Genomic DNA, 19,291 nt, shown 5'->3' with positions numbered 1-19,291 from the left:
AAAACAATAAAAAAATCAGGGAACCAAACCAAAATGAATGAATGTTGGATGATAGGTGCTAGTGTTGGGTATACAGTTATAAGGGCTATTTATTTGAGGCACATAGAAATGCTGGAGTTATTTATTTAACAGTTTAAGCTACAAAAATTCAAGTATCCCTGCCCAATACGGGGAGAGGGGACGAGAGGAGGTTGGAACTAGATGATCTTTAAGGGCCCTCCTAATAAAGCAGTTTAATGTATCATAGCAACAAAACAAAACCGAAAAAAAAAAAAGTCATTCAGCTCTAGGTGATCTAATAAATATTGCAGATTTTTACCTTTTAAGCCTATGAAAAGTGTAGAATGGAAGAAAGGTGGACAGTGACTTGGTGGACATTTGAGAGAACATTCAAAATTCAAGTTGAATTCTCTGGAACTAAGCTTGATGAAGCAGGTCATGTAAAATGAAACTGAAAGACTATGCTTGTCTGACTGAAAATGTCAGAAAAGAATGAGGGAAAATGTCTGTTTTCTTCTGTCCCTCAATCCCTTGTTGCATAAATAACTAGCACAGAGGACTGCACTGTTTCTTACAGTGCACTGTAAGAAACACTGAAAAAGAAGACAGTTATTTTATGAAGGATTACTTCAGTGATTACAGGAGTTGATATTAGTGAGATGAAAGGACACAAACAGGTTTTACCAATCCTTTAAAACAGAATCACAGAATCACAGAATTTCTAGGTTGGAAGAGACCTCAAGATCATCAAGTCCAACCTCTGACCTAACACTAACAGTCCCCACTAAACCATATCCCTAAGCTCTACATCTAAACGTCTTTTAAAGACTTCCAGGGATGGTGACTCCACCACTTCCCTGGGCAGCCTGTTCCAATGCCTAACAACTCTTTCGGTAAAGAAGTTCTTCCTAACATCTAACCTAAAACTCCCCTGGCACAACTTTAGCCCATTCCCCCTCATCCTGTCACCAGGCACGTGGGAGAACATGCCAACCCCCACCTCACTACAGCCTCCTTTAAGGTATCTGTAAAGAGCAATAAGGTTGCCCCTGAGCCTCCTCTTCTCCAGGCTGAACAAGCCCAGCTCCCTCAGCCGCTCCTCGTAGGATTTCCTCGTAGGAAAACAATTCTTCCTGGCTGCCATGTTGCAGCTTGGCTGAATATTCAGGCCGCTGGAAAACAGTCATGCATCCCTGCTTGTAACTGGATTCAATGCATTTAAATTCAGCTGGTTAGCATGTAGTAGAACAGCTTAACTTCAGTGGTTTTGTCATTATTGGTCAGTAGGGCATATCCTTTCAGTTCTTTGTGATTTAATTTCTCCATCTCTAACCAGGACTTAGATTAATCTTTAAATGCATTTAAAAAATATTGTATACAGGTGTAAGATGGGAAGCAGCTGTATAGTATAGGAGGAAAAGCCCACACCTTAGATCACAGATGTCCAATACATTTTAAATTTTGCCCAGCCCATTAAGACTTTCAGATTTGCATCTTCTGGAGACAAATCTGAGAAACTGAAGAAGCATTTTTATTAACTGTAGTTCAAAGAAGAAGGTGAGCTTTTTTATTACCTTCTGCAGTCTATGTATTGTGGTTATATCAAATCCTATTGATGTTAATTTATATTGCAAGAACTAATGTAATAACAAATCAGTACAGATAACATGGTAATACATCGAATTCAGTTAATTCTTTGGTGAATTAATTCTTAATATGTATGTAAACAATGGTTGTTGTTAGTTAATTAAATGTCAAATGACTGTTCAAAGTGTACTTACTGATACTTGTAAATGTAGTTAACTCAGAAACAACTTGGCCATAGAAGCATAATTTGAGACATGTTTGTTTGGAGTTGGTAATACTAGAATATTCCAGAAACTGAATTTTGCTCCCTGAAAATAGGACATTTGTGGCTAGTTACTTTCCTGACTACAATACTAGCATAGCAGCAGGACTGCTGTCTGTGCAAATAAGAAGTGAACCTGCAGTATGTTTTTTAAGTTATTGTATTTTCTGACAGAAACTGGAGCTATAACACAGAGCAAGAATGATTTCTTCATTTTGGTAAAACAGAAGCAACTGATATTGACAGAAGACTTTATTGTGTATGCTGTCAATTGTACAGTTCATTATTTCTCCTTAGGTTTAGTTTATGGCTAGAAAATTTTATATTGGCAGCTGTGTGTTTTATTTTGTTTTCTGATGTTGATCTTTACTGATTCTTCCCTACAGCGTATTTCTGAATTTGAACAGTTTATGGTAAAGGAAAAAGAGGAACGTATATGAATGACAGAGACTAACAGAGAAGAGAGGAATTGGAAGGACCCTATGGCCTTTAAATTCTGTCAGAGCAATTTCATTTATAATCAAAGACTTTATTTATTATCCTGGCATCACTTGTCATCCTGATAAGGGTAATGATTAAAGTGCGGTACACAGAATGTTATTTAAGTATTCCTTTAAACTAAAAATAGTCTCTTTTTAGCTCAGTCCATTTTACATGTAGTTTTTAATTTTTCTTTGATAACTCAATATTGCTTTTCTTTTTGCCTTGGAAATAGTTAATAAACTTAGAAATAGTTCATAAATTACATGTATAGAAATTCTGTCAGGGAACATGTTTTTTTTAAATGTTCGGTGATGCATTATTTGTGGAGCGATGTCACATTTTCTAAATGTTTTCTGTATACAATAAATATTTTTAAAAAATTGATATGTAACAGATAACAGAAAGAAACTTGAAATAACTTTTTTTATGAAAAAGTAGCTATTTATAATAATGTGAACTAGACATATCTTAGCAAAATTCAATATTCTCACTCAGCTGAAACACTGACTAATGGACTAAATGCTGTGAAACTCAGCTGGAAGTCCTTATTTTCATAATCTCTTACAAACTTGATGGATTAGGAAGTGTTATAGTTAACCTTTTAGGAAAAAAACGTGTTTTTCTTAAGGAGTATATGTTGTGACACCGCTGAAATCCTTACTTATCTGGTATGGAGAAGTCATACACATGGTTACTGTTCAAGAACATACATATATGTGTTGGTTTTTGGTTTGTTTCTTTATTAGCACTTGTTTATACATCACCTTGTGATGTATTTTTCCTTTTTTTTATTATTTTTTTTAATGAATGTGTTATTTTTTCTGTAACTGGGATCCTTCAACTATCAAACATGGTTTAGATGTGGGTGCTAGGATGATAGTGTATGAGAAGGGTCAAATGGGAAGCATAAACAATGTAAGTAAAGATCTCTAAAATGGAAAGACATCTAAGCTGAGCTACATGAAACAGAACTATGAGTATATTACCCACAGAAAGATTATTATTCACCATTCATTTTTGAATGGCACCCTGACTTGAGGAAAAAATGTCCTCTAAAGACAACCAGTGTTCTGTATCATGAGGCTATCTGAAAAATTATTGTGAGGATTCCTGTTAATAGAGATAGAAATAAATACTAAACTAATGAAGCTATATGTATTCTTGGGAGGCAGATCTATCTTGTTGACCCAGACTGATGATGTGATCAAGTTACTTTCTGATTTCAATTCAATTGCTAAGAACAACTATTGCCAGATGTCCCATGAAGAGATAAAGAGTCCTCTCTTTGCCTAGTTGTATAGTGTGCCTTTCACTCTGTGAAGCTCTTCCTTGACAGTTTACTGTTAACTGCATTCAAATGCTTATATTTTCTAAGGTAATTGGACTGTATTGATCTGAGGGTTGGGGAACAAAGCTGTAGTGGCAGCCCAAAGACCAGCAAATACAGCTGCCAAAGAATACATTTTGGAAATCTTCTTCAGAGGTTTCTCATCACTCAAATTTATTATTTTTTAAACTTTTCTCATTTGTAATTATCAAGTACATATATTTGGAAGGAAATAGATATATACAGCACGATAACAAATTCTGAATAAAAGCAAACTGGTGACAGTCCTTGAAAGGAAATTGTAAATCAATAGGGTTTGTTTCTTTGTTTGTTTGTTTTTTAATTATTACTGCTTCTATATTCATTCATGTCTGAACACCAGCATATGATAAGAAAATCTGTATCTCATAGAGCTGTGAGGCAAAGGCTTTCCATTAGTCATCACACCCTGCATAATGAGTGGCACTGATAATAAAATGCAACAGACTTCGAAGTTATTCAATCAACAGTCTGAATATGAGATTTTACATTAAAATGTAAATATTGAGCATGCAACAAAAAGGTGGATTATAAAGTTTTCTTTTTAGCCAACACAAATTGATAAATTCAAATGAAAATATTTACATTTTATAAGTAATCTAGAGCATTCCTCATATTCTTTGTATAGAAGAATGGGCCAACACACTCCTAGAAGAACAGGAACTTCAATAATAGATGTAAGTGCTAAGAATAAGCTTTATTGGAATATGTAACTTTATGCTTAAATCTTGGTGGAAAATATCTGCCAACTATTTCTTGCAACAACTGATAAGACTGCTGATACCAAATTTAACAAACATACCACACTTACAGATCAGCCCCTTGTATACATTGCTGTAATTTACATAAATACGTAACATAATTGCTTAGCATCTCTTTGGGAAAGAATGATTTGTGTAATTGTTTTATGTGTTGAATCATGTATTTTTACTCTTAGAACTTGAGAGAGGTAAAATTAAAGGACCTTAAACTACCATGAAAACCCAGCAGCCTCAGAAGCTGTTGAAGCTACTGGCAGCTTTGTGGTAGATATTACTGTAAAATAAAAATTTGGAAATATGAGCATTTGGGGTTCAAGTTTAGATGTTTTGGAGGCTGTATGTTACTGCATCAAATATTTGTAGAATATATTTCTTATATCTATATAGACAGATATATGTAAATATGTATTAAATATAAATATGTAAATTTAATGCAAAATTGCTTAAGCACCTGACCAAAATTTCTTAACGTCCACTCCCCTCCTGTTACATAGAACATACTGTATTTTATAGCATGAGAATCTACATCACAGCTAAAATGGTCAAATAAAAACAAAAAACATGCATGCTACAGTGCAGAGAAGCAGAACATTATGCAGTCAATTGGGATAGCACCACAGAAAGGTCAAGTGGCTTAGAGCAGACAGCAGAATTATGAGACCCAACTGGGGCATGTTCTGTTAGTGTAATAAAATATACCAATAAGTTCAAGACAAACAGAGCTGGTAGAAGAAAACTGTTTCTTTTATTTGGTAAATGGGGGTAGGGAACTGGCAAAATAAGTGTAGTTTATCTGAAATGAAGTAGCATGTTTAAGCCTGGAAGATGACCTAAGAAATAGTCACATGCAAGTGAAAAACCTGGAGATAAATGATGAAATACATAAAATAGAAGCTGGAGATAAGTGGCATAAAGGCAAACAGTTCAAACTCAAATGAGATTCAGATTTCTGTGACTACTTAGTAAATTCAGACCTGATTCACAGCCACTTAATGTCATCCCCATCCACCTGCTTGTGAAAATATATAAGGACAAAAATTGTGTAACAGATTTTCTTTGCTCGTTTTCTCTCCTAACCAAGGTTTTTTTTTTTTACAGGCAAAAATAACTGCAGGAAACCTGGGATGAAAACAAGGAATTTAAAGGGCCACTCTAAGCAGGTATCTGCGAAGAGAAGAAAAATCTTTCTCAAATAAAAGGCTGGAGAAGCAATAACATTTTTAAATTATGAACATTGTGTAGAAAGTAGTCATTCCATTCTAAATATTTAAGAAAAAAAAAAAAAAAAAGAGAGAGAGAGAAAGGAGACAGTGTCTATAATCCTTGGAATGTTATAACCCATATTTTTTAAATACTAAATTTTCAATCTTCTTTAGGTAGCATCTGCTTCATCCATATTCAGATTTATAAGTTAATAGCAATTATATAGCATGAACTAGTGAAAATAGGTTGAAGCTTGTTACTGTAAAAGACAAAACTCAAAACTTTTGGTTCAATTTTGGTTTGATTTACAGATTCTGTCCTAGAATACAATGAGAGATTATGGCACTATCAGATACAGTTTTCATGGAAAAAATATGAATAGACTGGCATATATCTGTATAATGTCTCAGAAAAGGTTTGGTTTTGCTACAGGTTAGAAAATATAGATAAGCACCTCAATAACAAAATTGTAGAATTTAACATCTAGAACAATTTTTTTTACATGGAAAATGTTTCTTATACAACTTTCTATTTTGGGTCTGGTACAAAATAATGATGGCAAATGCTTTAGCTCACCCCTGTAGCAGGTCACTGTAACATTAATTTCTGACCAACATCAAGAATCTTTATAGGGATCTCAAGCATTACTTTTTACCAAATCTGTTCCATCATTTTGCATGCCAGTTCAATGAGTTAGTGCTACTGCTAGCTGCAATCTGCAAATTCTCATGATTTATTATTTTTCATTCTTGGCAAGTCATCCTTTAATACAAAGCTCTAACATGTTTGGCTGATAGAATTGCTGTGTGAAATCAGGTGCTTCCAGGTAGAAGTGTCAAATACTCATACTACTCAAACATATTTAACACAACTTTTATTTAGCACAACTATCCCTAACAGATAATAGGATTTAATCAAAGATTTGATATTTTTCTACAGATTTTTTAAGTTGTAACAATGATTTAATGAAAGGTTTTATTCCATAGCTTGTTCTGTATTAAAATTACCATTTCCATTGATTCTTTAGGATGGCTGTAAAGACTTCTAAAAACTTATGCTGAGCTGCAGCAGCAAACTTAATTTCTTTTAAAGCCATTTAGAAGTATCTGAATTTCATTCCAGACACTAACCCGATCTATTATAAGTTTTTATACCAGGTTTTCACACACAACCTCTAAAAATGAAATTGCAAAAAAAATTTACAAACATAAGAGAGTTGGGTACACAAAGATGTGGGAAAGTATACATTGGTGGATTGACAGTAAGCCTCTGTGGTAGAGACAAGCAAAGGTTGCTTTGAAATCCACTCTTCTGAACTGGATTTCTGGTCTTCTGGAATTCTAAAATATCTGGTCTTCTTATTTTGGCCGCTTCTTCTTATTTTCTCCTTATTTTGGCCACTTTACTTAAAAAATCTAGCAGTGCAAAGAAAAAGCATTGCAATGATCATCTGAATTGTGTGAAAAACTATGTTGTGTAGTATATATACTATGTCTCCTGATACTTTGTATTAAGCAATGCATGAAACACATTTTAAAAGTAATTAAGAGTAGTAGCAAGCTCAATTTTATAGCAGCATGCTCCCTTATGATCATGTCAGCAGCTAAAAGCTTTGTTGCAGGCCGTCTGACATGCAGGTAGGCTATACTACCCTTTAGCCTGTCTGAAAGAGTAAATCTGCTCTTTAAAAAAAGACACCAGAACTCTATTTAAAAACATCAGCTTGAGCTGCTGGAATAAATAAATAAATAAATAAATACTTTTAAAAGTCTTCAGCAATAATGACTTCAGTATAACTTATTTATGACTTAGAATGAATTTAAGAGAAATACATTGTATGAGACCAACAAAAGTCTCTTAAGTAAACTAATAATACCATATTTACAACTCTATTAGCTAATAGCTAAGAATGCTATTTTGCTAACTTATTCCCAAGTGTTGAATAGGATCTGTAATCTGAGTACTGACACTTCTTTATTTCCTAACCTGAATTTCTCATTAAATGCTATGACGCTTTTGGGGACAAAAGCAAATAGAATTTTGGGAGAAAAAAAAAAAAAAAAAGACAAATGCTTTTAGTTTTGTGCATGGATATTGGTATCAGTAACAATACATTGTAGAAAGGTTTCTAGTAAATGTTTCACACATTGCTGATTTTACTAAGTCTATTTAAAAAAAAAAAGGCATAAATATCTCTGGTTATCAAAAGTGTTGAGTAGTCTTCTCACAGATTTTTGAAGTTCTTTAATATAACACATCAAAGCTATATCAAAGCTATTATACTTCTAGATATAAAATCATTGTCAGGTATAGTGACTGGTATAAATACAGATGTGTCTGCAAAATTCGTAAATAGTAAATGAACGTGGACATTTTTCTGTTGCTCAGAAAAGAAAAAATGAATGAAGGGTTCAACAGATTTTGGATAAATGTATGTCTTGGTAATACACATGTAGGATAGGTTTGCTTCAGGAATGTCAGGTGTTCATATAAAAGCAAGACAGATGCCGTAGAAAGAAGCTACAGTGAAAACGTAAACAAATGAAATTATTTAAAAATGCATATAAATGGATAGTGAAAGCAATAAAGCAAAACTGCACTTATGCTTAAAAAAATAAATAAATAAAAAGGTTTGCTATTGTGAAAATGTTAAGTTATAGGTCATTCTTTAGATCATTCCAGTACTTCAAGGAGAATGAGTAACTGAATTTGAAGTTGGTTAGTTTAAAGCATTCCATCAAATAAACATTTAAGAGTAATGATAGCCCAAAGCTGTTCTTTTGCCTTAGTTATTTTAAAAGAGAGGAATACTATGAAACAAATGAATTGATGGTGATGATGACGTTTTTTTAATACTTCTTCTTCTTCTTATTATTATTATTGTTGTTGTTGTTTGATGACAAAAATGAGTTGTTATTACAGTCCTTAATACTGCCATCCTAATTAAAATTTGGTGGGGCCGGGGGCTAATTGTTTCATTGTTATGGTTCAGAAACACTAAGATTCTGAATATTTCCCTCAGTAAGCACAGAAGTACTTCAAAATTGCAAGAAAAAAAATCTGCCCCACAGATTTTTCCTTAGCAGGTAAAGGAGAAAATAAGCTAATTCTATTTCTGTATGAATGCAACTTTAAGTGCAAACCATGAATGTTATTCTTTCCCAGTTAGCTTAGAAGAAATCCTGCCAAAATCAGTAAGTTTCAGTTGTAAGAAACCTGTACAAGCAGCGTCTGAGACTTGTATTTACAAGTTTATCTGTTAAAAAGAGGTTACAACAAAAAGAAGAGAATCTCTTGATCTTCGGACACTTCCTTTTATTTATAAATAACTAACAGTTTAAGTACCATTCCACACATTGTTTCTATGATCAACTATATTTTAGCTCAGAAGCATGTTCTGTCATACTGTGAAGTAGGTCTAAACTTGACAATGTCTCAAAATAATGGCTCTATCATGTTTAATTGTTCTGATATTATAGTAATAATATTGCTGATTATGAACTCATTTAGTATTACTGTGGTTGTCATAAAATGCTTATATAGATACTCTAAATTAATTCATTTGACCTTAATTTTGAAGGGTAACTCACAAGTGCCTAGTACAAAAACTTGACGGAGTAAAAGGCAGACTGGGAGCATGATTCCTGAGCATGATGCTTGGTTTTTCAGAATTTCCTTCTCACCCCTTAACAATAACTCTGTTGGATAAATGCAACATTGACCAGGTGTTGTGATTATACGTGAATAATAGAGGCCGATATGTTCAAAGCAAATGTTTTCTGGATCTTCTTTCTGTAAAACATGCAGAATTTATTCAATGTGAGCACCTTGGTGTCTTCAGCCTTTCAGTATATATACAGATTGCAGAGACAGAGAGTGAGTTAATTTCTGCAATGTCTGATATAGTTGAAAGATTTTTACTCTTCTGACAGTAATGGTACTGGTGCATCAGCACAGAAATTATTCATTAAGAATCTCTGATTAAAAAAAAAAAAAGCATATTGTTATACGACCTATACCTCTACCCTAGATTTTGATGTCCCTGCAAGCCATACATATAACATTTTAGGCATCAAGCCATACATATAACATTTTAGGCATTTGGATTTTACAGTGAAAAGCTTGTCATTTTCTGCTCTTCAAAAATCCAGTTCTCTGCTTGGTAAAATATATATTTGTCAATACACAACAATCAGTTTGTGATGGACCCCTACTTAACTGTCATATCAGTATTTTTCATCTATTCTGTGCCGAAATTCTATGTACCAAAAAGATTCACTGGAACACTGGTAGATATTTAAGCTACAGTTTTTCAAGAGGGACCCCACACCACATCCAGAAGAAGAGAAAGATCATTCTCTGGGGGGATAGAAAAAAAAAAAAAAAAAAAAAGTTTTCATTTGTCCTGCATCATCCAGGACCTGATAGCTTTAAAAGGTTCTTAAAAATCTCTGTGTAAATTCTATAATAGATAAGAGAAAGATAGTACATACCACTTCCTTTGCTGTGTCTTCCTTCTATTATTGTAATATACCTGCACTGACTCACTAGGACACAGAGTTTAAAAATGTTAGTATTAAACTCTTAAAATTGCCTGCAAGCCACTAATAAAAACGAGTGTTGTCATGGGACCCTGTCACATGGACATGCATAGCTATACTATATATATAAACAACCTTAAAATGGGTTTTATTCCCAGGTGCTTCTTGGTGAAATCTTAAAGTCCATTGTAGCTGATCTTTTACTAAATCCAGCATAAGAAAGCAGGGGAAAGACAAGTCAGTGGTGTTTCTATATGTTCACGTCTTGAGAACACTAGTTTGAGATGCCACTGTTCTAAAGTCAGCTACAAAGTCTCCTGACATTCTCATTTAAAATAAAAATTTGTGGAAGGACAGCTACAATTTTCTCAAGTTTTACTCTTAATTCAGTTCCAAAACACTTTGTTTAACATGCAAATTCTTTTATAGTAGGGATAAAAAACACTAGTTACAGTTTATAATTGCAAGATTAAACAAATAATTTATTTTCTTCATTCAATAGGGAAAGTACCTATGCATCAGTTGTATATTACTATGGTGGATCTCATTCTTTTTGTGTACCCCATTTTCCAGGGCTGTCTTTTGGTACAGAATTGAGCAGTATGTATTCAAACATTCAAACATTCTTTGGATTCCTGAACTACTTCTTAATTTGTCAGACTGTTTTTTCTCAACTCAGAGCCAACTACATATTGACACCTTTATATTTGAAACAGATTGGAATATGATCAGGTGTCTTTCTGCTTTTGATTTAATCTCAGACAGTAACTTATATTTATGGCCAGAGTTAGTGAGAGAGTAAAAGATCCCATCTCAGCTGTATGCTATCTGACTGTTGTTTCTCACAACTTGTAATCAGTTCTGTATGCCTAAAAACAGAGATTCTGATCATTTGAGCTCAGCCAGGGAATGGAATACTCTAAGCTATTCCAACTCCATTAACCTTACCATTTCAGATATGGTGTGGAAATACGTGATAGATATGGGCTTTAATGGTAAATATTTTGGAGTATTTTTATCCATCTTCTAAATTATACACCAACTAAATAAAATCACTAAAATTGTTTTTCAGTAATCAATATCCCAGCAGGAGTCAGATTTGTAATTTCTTTTGTTCTGTATTTTCAAAACTGAACTTTTCAAGAAATACTGATGATTTTACTAAATGAGGCTTTTAGAACAGTAATAAGTGACAGATACAGGTAGATACTTTAAAGACACTTATTTGATTGCCAGAGTACAATTTAAAAATGGATATTAAATTCAGATGTGTGGTAAATCCAATGACAAAACTAACTTGAGTTGCACTTAGCAAGAGGAAGAGAATTATAGCCCAAGTTATGGTCAGTAGACATACTGCTAAAGTGTAAGAACACCATCAAATAAGAGAGGCATAAATCCTGTATAAGTGATTGAATGCTGTGTGGAAAGTCTGATCATTGTTACTGTTCTGATCCTTAGCTCTTCTGTAGAAACCTGCAGAAACTAGGGCTCTCAGTGACTCAGCTTCTCTCTTTCAGCCATATTTGATTTAATGTCTTACTAATGAATATTCAGCAAAATGTTTTACAAAGAAAGAGCTTCCCTATGCTTCAATGGTATAATGTAGATAATGTATTTTATCCTTTTAATGCACTAGATTTTATATTCTCCTTACAGGGGCATTTGTGATATATTTTCTGAGAATCAGTTCATCTTACGTGGTTCTCTAGAGGATTTCAAAACTGTAGCCAGGAGAAAGAAAACTGAAAACCCTGTAATATAAAACCTTAATATAAATTAGGACAAAAATAATGTCTATTGTTTGCACATACACAAAAAAGTCTAATTAAGATATGGCAAGGCAAACTAATACTTGAGTCTCTCCAGAAAAGAATGTCATGCTGTTTTAAGACAGGATTTACATTTCATGAAACGAGAAGAGGCAGAGAAGATAAGCAGCTCAGGTTAGATAGGATCAATAAATCACTCAAGTCCTTAACTAATGGAAACTCAGACAGAAAGAAATACATTTTAAAATTAAGAAGCAGCAGAAGAGCGGTAAAAAACAACCTTGCTAAACAGACTGAATTTGCTATGAAGAACATTTCGTAAGAAATGTCTCAAAACCATTTAAAAACAAGACACTCAGCTTCTGCCAGGAGACAAGAAAATTTTGTGCATAGCTGAAACCAATCAGTTGCACTGAAACCAATGACTGCATGAGATGAACAGAAAGTATTTAGTTGCTTTTGGTCTACAGAAGACAGAAGTGGATTCAGTCATTTCTAGCCATTTACCTTATTACTTGTGTGAATCTATTTGTATAAATTCACACCAGAGGTTCACATAGCATATTATATAGCATCATTATTTTGCAAACTCAAATTATACTGATGTAACTAATAAAATTTACTTACCACGTTCCAAGATAGAGGGATACAAAGATCCACAGTAGAAGGTTTCGTTCTACATAAGGCTTGAAAGAATGCAGTAAAGAAAAAAATAAATGTTTCACATCATATGTTTCATTACCTTACAGCGCTCATCATATTTTCTCAAAATCTGACTTATTTCCTGGCATCTCATCAGACTTCTTTATCAGTATAGAAATTCTGCTTCAGTTCTTTTCACCTTCACTGCAATCCAGATTTTTTACCGTCACCACATGGGCCATTGCGTTCCTGCTTTAGATCTTCCCTACTGTGTTAACTCTTCTTGTTTCTATTCAGCACTTCAATTCTCTTGCCTTGCTTCAGAAAACCTGCATCTTCCGTCTAACTAATGCAATTCTTTCATTTGGCTACTTTCAGATGATTTTGACCAGGCTGCTAAGCCTGAACCCAACTATAGGCCCAAGCCTGTAGACCCATATGGAACTGAAAGCAGTTTCTGTGAGGCTTGGCTTCAGCATTAGCATTATGACTGGTATTATAAAACTGGTGTTGTCAGACTCTGACATTTCCTCAGACTTGGGTGTTCTGAATATTTTCCTGTTCAACTGATTTTTTTTCCAAGGCAATGCATTTTCCAACTTAAAGAGAAGCTGAACTTCTACACCTTCTCATTTAGTTTTCTGTGCATTCATTATTCATAAAATACCATAAAAACGGAAGGAAACCTATTATGTGCTTCCAAAACGCTCTGAATTTATGTGCAAGAAAGACACCCCAAAAAAAAGTGTTTTGTTTTTTTTTCTAAGACTGTGGTTTAATAATATTAATGTTTTCTCTATTTCTTCTGCCTAGTTCCCCTACTCATATGCAAACACATGTAGAATTTGTGAGTTGTTGTTTAAAGAAGATACAGTAGTAGTTTATCTTATTCTTCTAAATGAAATATTCCAACCAATTTTCCTGGTATTCTTTTCCCCTTTCCCATACCACCTGTTTCCTATTATTGCAGGCAGCATAAGCCTGTAGGAAAAAAAAAAATCTATATAGAAGCTAGAAGTAAAGAATTAAGTCCGTTAGAATTTCCCGGGAAGAATAAATGCTAGACAGATGTTTTCAAAAGAAAACAGCTGGTTTTAATATTTTGAGGGTGTGTAATGTAATGTATTTTAGAGATGAAAACTTCTCACCATTTTTGAAAGTGATTTCCTTGTAAAATATATTATTTTATTAGTACTAATAATATATATTATAATAATATATTATTATATAATTATATATTATATATATATGTATATAATTATATATATATTAATAATATATTATTAGTATATTAGAGTATTAGTTGATGGTCCATAAGCCTTTCACACTATGTATTTAAAAAGTTTGGGTGACCAAATAATGCCTTTCAGAGAAATTCACCATCAGCTATAGTTCTCATTAATAAAGCCAATGAAGACTCCTCTTTCAATTACCAGTGGAACTGAAATAATCAAGTCCATTTATTGAAATTTATTGATCATTTATTGAAATAATCAATATTATATCCTCTGTCTTCTTGGCTTCTTAGGGAGAATATAAAAATTTAATTTTTCTTGTAAAAATATTTTGTTTGGCTCAACGCATCAACATTACTTTGGTTTCCATTATTCTAATATCGGTTCTTGTGCTTCAATTATCTGTTCTGTCATCCACTTCCAGAAGTCTTCTGCATTTCATAAGTCACCCCTTGCATGAATCTCTGTGATCAGAGATTCATCATAATGTTGTCAGAAGATGTTCAAACATAATTATTATTTCAAATGTTAATGAATATATTCCTAGTAAATGATTCTGTGAACACTTGAGGTATTACAAGTAAATGAGTTGACACTGAAATCAGTGACCTGCATCATAACTTTGATTTTTAGTAAGAAACTTTGTAAATTGAAATTAAGATATGTCATAATTACTAACGGACTTTCTTTTCCAAGGTGTTGTGGTATTTGGAACAGTCCTTTTCTTTTCTTTTCTTTTCTTTTCTTTTCTTTTCTTTTCTTTTCTTTTCTTTTCTTTTCTTTTCTTCTTCCATTTTTCCTAATATAAAGATTTTTATTAGAACTCTTTATTGAATTAAATATTTAATAGTTATTTAATCTCAAGATTGGACTGACACAAAATTAAAATGAATTTTCTTCAGTTAAGGTAAAGGATTTCTTGCCATGGTATTGATATGAAGTTTGTTTTAAAACATGAAAGATCATATTAGACTCCTGAAAAGTGGTATTAAAATTTATTGTTATATATTGCTGATTGTGATTGAAAATCACTTCATTAAATTACAGTACAGAGAGATGAAAGACATCTTGCAGAAATTAAAATGGTTGCAAATTTAATTAAAACATTAAATTATTGTTGGAATAAAGATCATAATCTTAAAATGTAATTGAAGGGAGTACATTAGCATGTACCCTAATGTATCCTTTCTATTTCAAAATATAAATTACATATTTGACATTTAAAGAGGAAATGGGTACCATTTTATCTAGATGGATGAACTACGATTGTAAGCATTGTTATACATAGAACGATTTAAGAGCCCAATTTTTCAAAAAATCATTTGCTCCTTGCATAGGTGCAACATACTATTTTTATGTCTCTGAGAAAATTCGCCTTCTTATTTATTGACCATCATGGGCCTGCACAGAGAGTAGGACATTGTATTGTATACTAAGACGTTATCTCTGTGCTAAATGTATAACACTACTGACCGCAAAGACTGTTCTTGTCAGACTCTGGTTAAATTTATGATGGTGTGTAGCATTTATCACTGTATTTTTTCTCCCTTACAGCAGATTAGGAAGGCAAACAGTACATAGCAAGAGAAAGTAGAAATGGCACGTAGAACATATATCCATGAAAACGTTGTTGAAGCATACTGATAATGCTGCTACAGGACCTCTGTCATACCATGCCCCAAGGATTTCTTTTTCTAAATAGAAAATACTCAAGAATTGAAGCAACCTTATTCTTGACTATTTCTCCCAAATGCTTAGCAATATTCAGTGAATTCAGTCAATGTCTTTTAAAATGTTCTGTATTTTATTCACTTCCTATATTTACTAAGCTACTTTTTTGGAAAGGGGGAAGGGGTGTTGGCTGAAATCTTTCAGAGGGGAAAATCAGGGTGAGTATAGTTGGAAATTTGAAGAAAGTCAGGATAGCCAAACTGGATTTCAGCAGCAGTTATGCTGATATATGAATGCTGCAGATTTAAATGCTTAATTGTATGGCTACTGAATCAGTTTATTTTTGTAGCCGTTTCTAGATTTTAGAATGACAATTTTACTCATTGGATAAAATTACTGTACTATAGATACTGCATTGCAAATACATGTGCACATCTGTCAGTCTATTCAGTACATTAAGAGATTTTTCTTTCCCTAAAGTAATTATCAATTTTTTCATCAAACCGTCTCATGTATGTATCCCATATACTAAAAGGTTCCTACAAGAGGATGATCATATTCATACTGATTTTGAAAATAATACAGATTGCTGACTAAGGGTGGTAACAAGCAGAACAACAAGCAGAAGGAAGGAGAGAAGCTCTTAATTCTTTCTCTTCTCCAATTACAGTTCTTGTTGATTCTGTTGAGAATTTTTTTCTGAAGGCCTAACATGAAAGTTACACCAGTTTTGAGCTATATGCCGTTTAGGAAACACTCATGAGGCATCCCATCTCTAGACTAAAACAAAGCCAAAGGCGCATGCAGGAATTAGTAAATGTTGGAGACATTTCAAAGGAAGAAGCCCTACCTCACAAAACAATTTTAGTACTTCTACATGTGTGGTCTTCCACTGCCATTAGTGAGTTCACAGAATCACAGAATCATCTAGGTTGGAAGAGACCTCCAAGATCACTTAGTCCAACCTCTGACCTAACACTAACCAGTCCTCCACTAAACCATATCACTAAGCTCAACATCTAAACGTCTTTGAAAGACCTCCAGGGATGGTGACTCCACCACCTCCCTGTGCAGCCCATTCCAATGCCTCACAACCCTCCCAGTAAAGTTCCTCCTAGTATCCAATCTAAACCTCCCTGGTGCAACTTCTCCACCTCAACCTCTCAACCTCTCCACCTCCCCCTTGAGCTCTGCCACCAGGCTGACCACATCATACACCTGCTCGCACCTCACACACACGATGTCTCCGCCGCCCTCAGAGGGCAGCAACAGGCTCAGACACTCCCTGCATCATGAACTGCTGCATTTTTGAGCAGTCTGGGTGTATACAGACTTCTTAGAGGGAGCTTTCTGCCTGGTGTAGACCATTGCAGCCTAGCTAGTGGAAGACAGCCGTTAGAGCCGTCGTTGGTATGGGCGGGGGGGAACGCTGTGCCCTGCCTGCTCGCCCTGCCTTGCCCTTCTGTCGCACCCCGCCCTGTTTGCACGTCCTGTTCGCCGGCTGCTGGTCGCTCGCGCTCCCTAGGGGCTGCTTTATGCCGGAAAAAAAACTCGGCCTGTCCCGAGACCCCCCTCCGCTGTAGAACGCGTCTGCCCCGGAGCCCATCGCCTCGGCAAGCTGTAAGAGTTCTTACAATATAGATCATAATACAAGTACTTTTGGTTCACAGATACTGTGAGGTCATCCAGTGGGTGCCTGCTTTCCTAATTAAGTACATCTTTTTTTCTTTTCATAGCAAGCACTTGATCTGTAAGGATCACTGGTGTGGTGGTTGGGTCTTCAAGATGCATTGTGTAAAATCTCTTTTTCCATTGAAAAAGGGCGTGTTTTCCACTGCTGCACAGCTTTTCCTTGCCAATATAATCTTCAAGCTCAAGTGTCGGCTCTTTCTGGGTTGGTGCGAAGAGCAAGTCTGCCTAATTTCTGTAGCTCAAAGCACTCAGCTGTTCAGGTATTTGCGTGTAGGTTTCTGGGGACATCTCTCATACGGCATCTGTAGGGTTTCTGTAGTATTTTCATTAAAAGTCCTTGTACTTTTATGAGTGATCTTGTATAAATACTCTTTTCAGACAAGAACTTCTGAGGGGTGATTTAGTTAAGAAGGTATTTTGATTTTTTTTTTCTTGATATGTAAAAATGTATTGAGTTAAATGTTTTTTGTAATTCCACAGAGTGGTTGGCCATGATTTAAAGAGCAATTACAGAAATATTTGTTGTGTGTAAGGGATATATATTCCACCAGTTCAGAATGTGTCCTTACAGTAAATAGAAATTCTTAAGATAAAAGTGTGTGGAGTGCAGGAATATCTACCCTGTGAAAACTTTTTGCACCTTTTGAATGAATGGGATGCATTCCAGTCGTGTGTTCATAGGAACTATCTTTGTAACTAGAGGTGAAAACATATTACTACTAATACTCAAATTACAGTTAATTCTGTCATAGGCAGGCTAAGACATTTCTCCCATTTCATCCTTCCTTTCAGTTTTTGTATCATTTTTTTAGCAATGCTTGTAGATAGACTGCTTTTTTCTTTGAAGAGTATTGTAGAAATTTTGGTAGTCTTGGAAGGATCTGACAAAGAGGGGTACCTAGTAAGTATATTTTTATAATCATATAAACTGGGTAAGAATGTAATATTTATGAATGCAAATACAAAAACTTCAGATTGTGTCTACAACTGAGTATAAGAAATTGGATTTTCGTAAAAGCAATGAGAAGCATATATATATGTATATTCCACAAACATTCCTTGGAAATTTTGGCTAGAAATGCGTGCTATTATGAACATAATTTATGCTATGGCACTAATCAAAAGACATGTTATTAGGAAAGCTCAGTAGCATGAGAAATTAGGTAAGGATTGAATTTGATAAACTGTATTTAGATGTATTAGCATAGCCAGTAAGATGGTTATTAAGGATCTCAAACACAGAACTCTGTGTTTTACAGATGTTGCATGATTGGAATAGGGTACCTTTTATTAAATAAATAAATAAATAAACTCTTGCAGCTTTCTTGTTAATTTAAACAGTAAACAGAGTAGTCACATCTATAGTTTGCAGTCATATGGGAAGACGTAATTAATCTTACAATATAAAAAATGATTTGTAAAATGCAACAGGTGTATCTTTGAAAAATACTGCTGTCAAATCTAACAGTGAACAAATAGATTTTATATGTATTTGAAATAAAGATTCACCTTTGTTTTCTTTTAAGTTTGTAGGGCCAATTAATCAATTCAAATGGAAATGAATTTGTACTTTAAAATCAAATAATTGGTATGTAATCATTACAGCAAAAGAAATTATTAGATTAGTTAAAAGATTAGTTAATACTATCTGATAATTTTGAGTGTGATATGAGAAGCATTTGTATGCAGTTAAGAACATTTTATGGACAAAGATTCCTAAGCTTAAATCTATTTCTTAGAATATACAAGACCCCACTCTCCCCCGCCTAAAAAAAAAATAAATAAATAAATAAAAATTAAGAGCCATACTATGTTATTTTTATATGCTGTTATATTGATTTATTTTTTTCTGAATTCTTCAGTATTTCTTTTCCAGCAAATTGTTAAGCTGGCATATTACAATATGCAATAAGACACAATACAGATCTGAATATCCTGAGAGGCATCCTTTTCCACATTGGGATCTCCAAGAACCCTCATGTACAAGTGAAATCTAGAATCTGTCTGTTACTACAGGTGGCAGTGCTAGCAAATGAGTTGGTAGCAGCACCCCATTGCCTGGAGAGAAAATAATAA

Source organism: Aythya marila, assembly GCF_965140915.1.
Source record: "Aythya marila genome assembly, chromosome: 4".
In the NCBI taxonomy this organism is placed as follows: domain Eukaryota; kingdom Metazoa; phylum Chordata; class Aves; order Anseriformes; family Anatidae; genus Aythya; species Aythya marila.
This window is presented reverse-complemented; position numbering follows the sequence as displayed.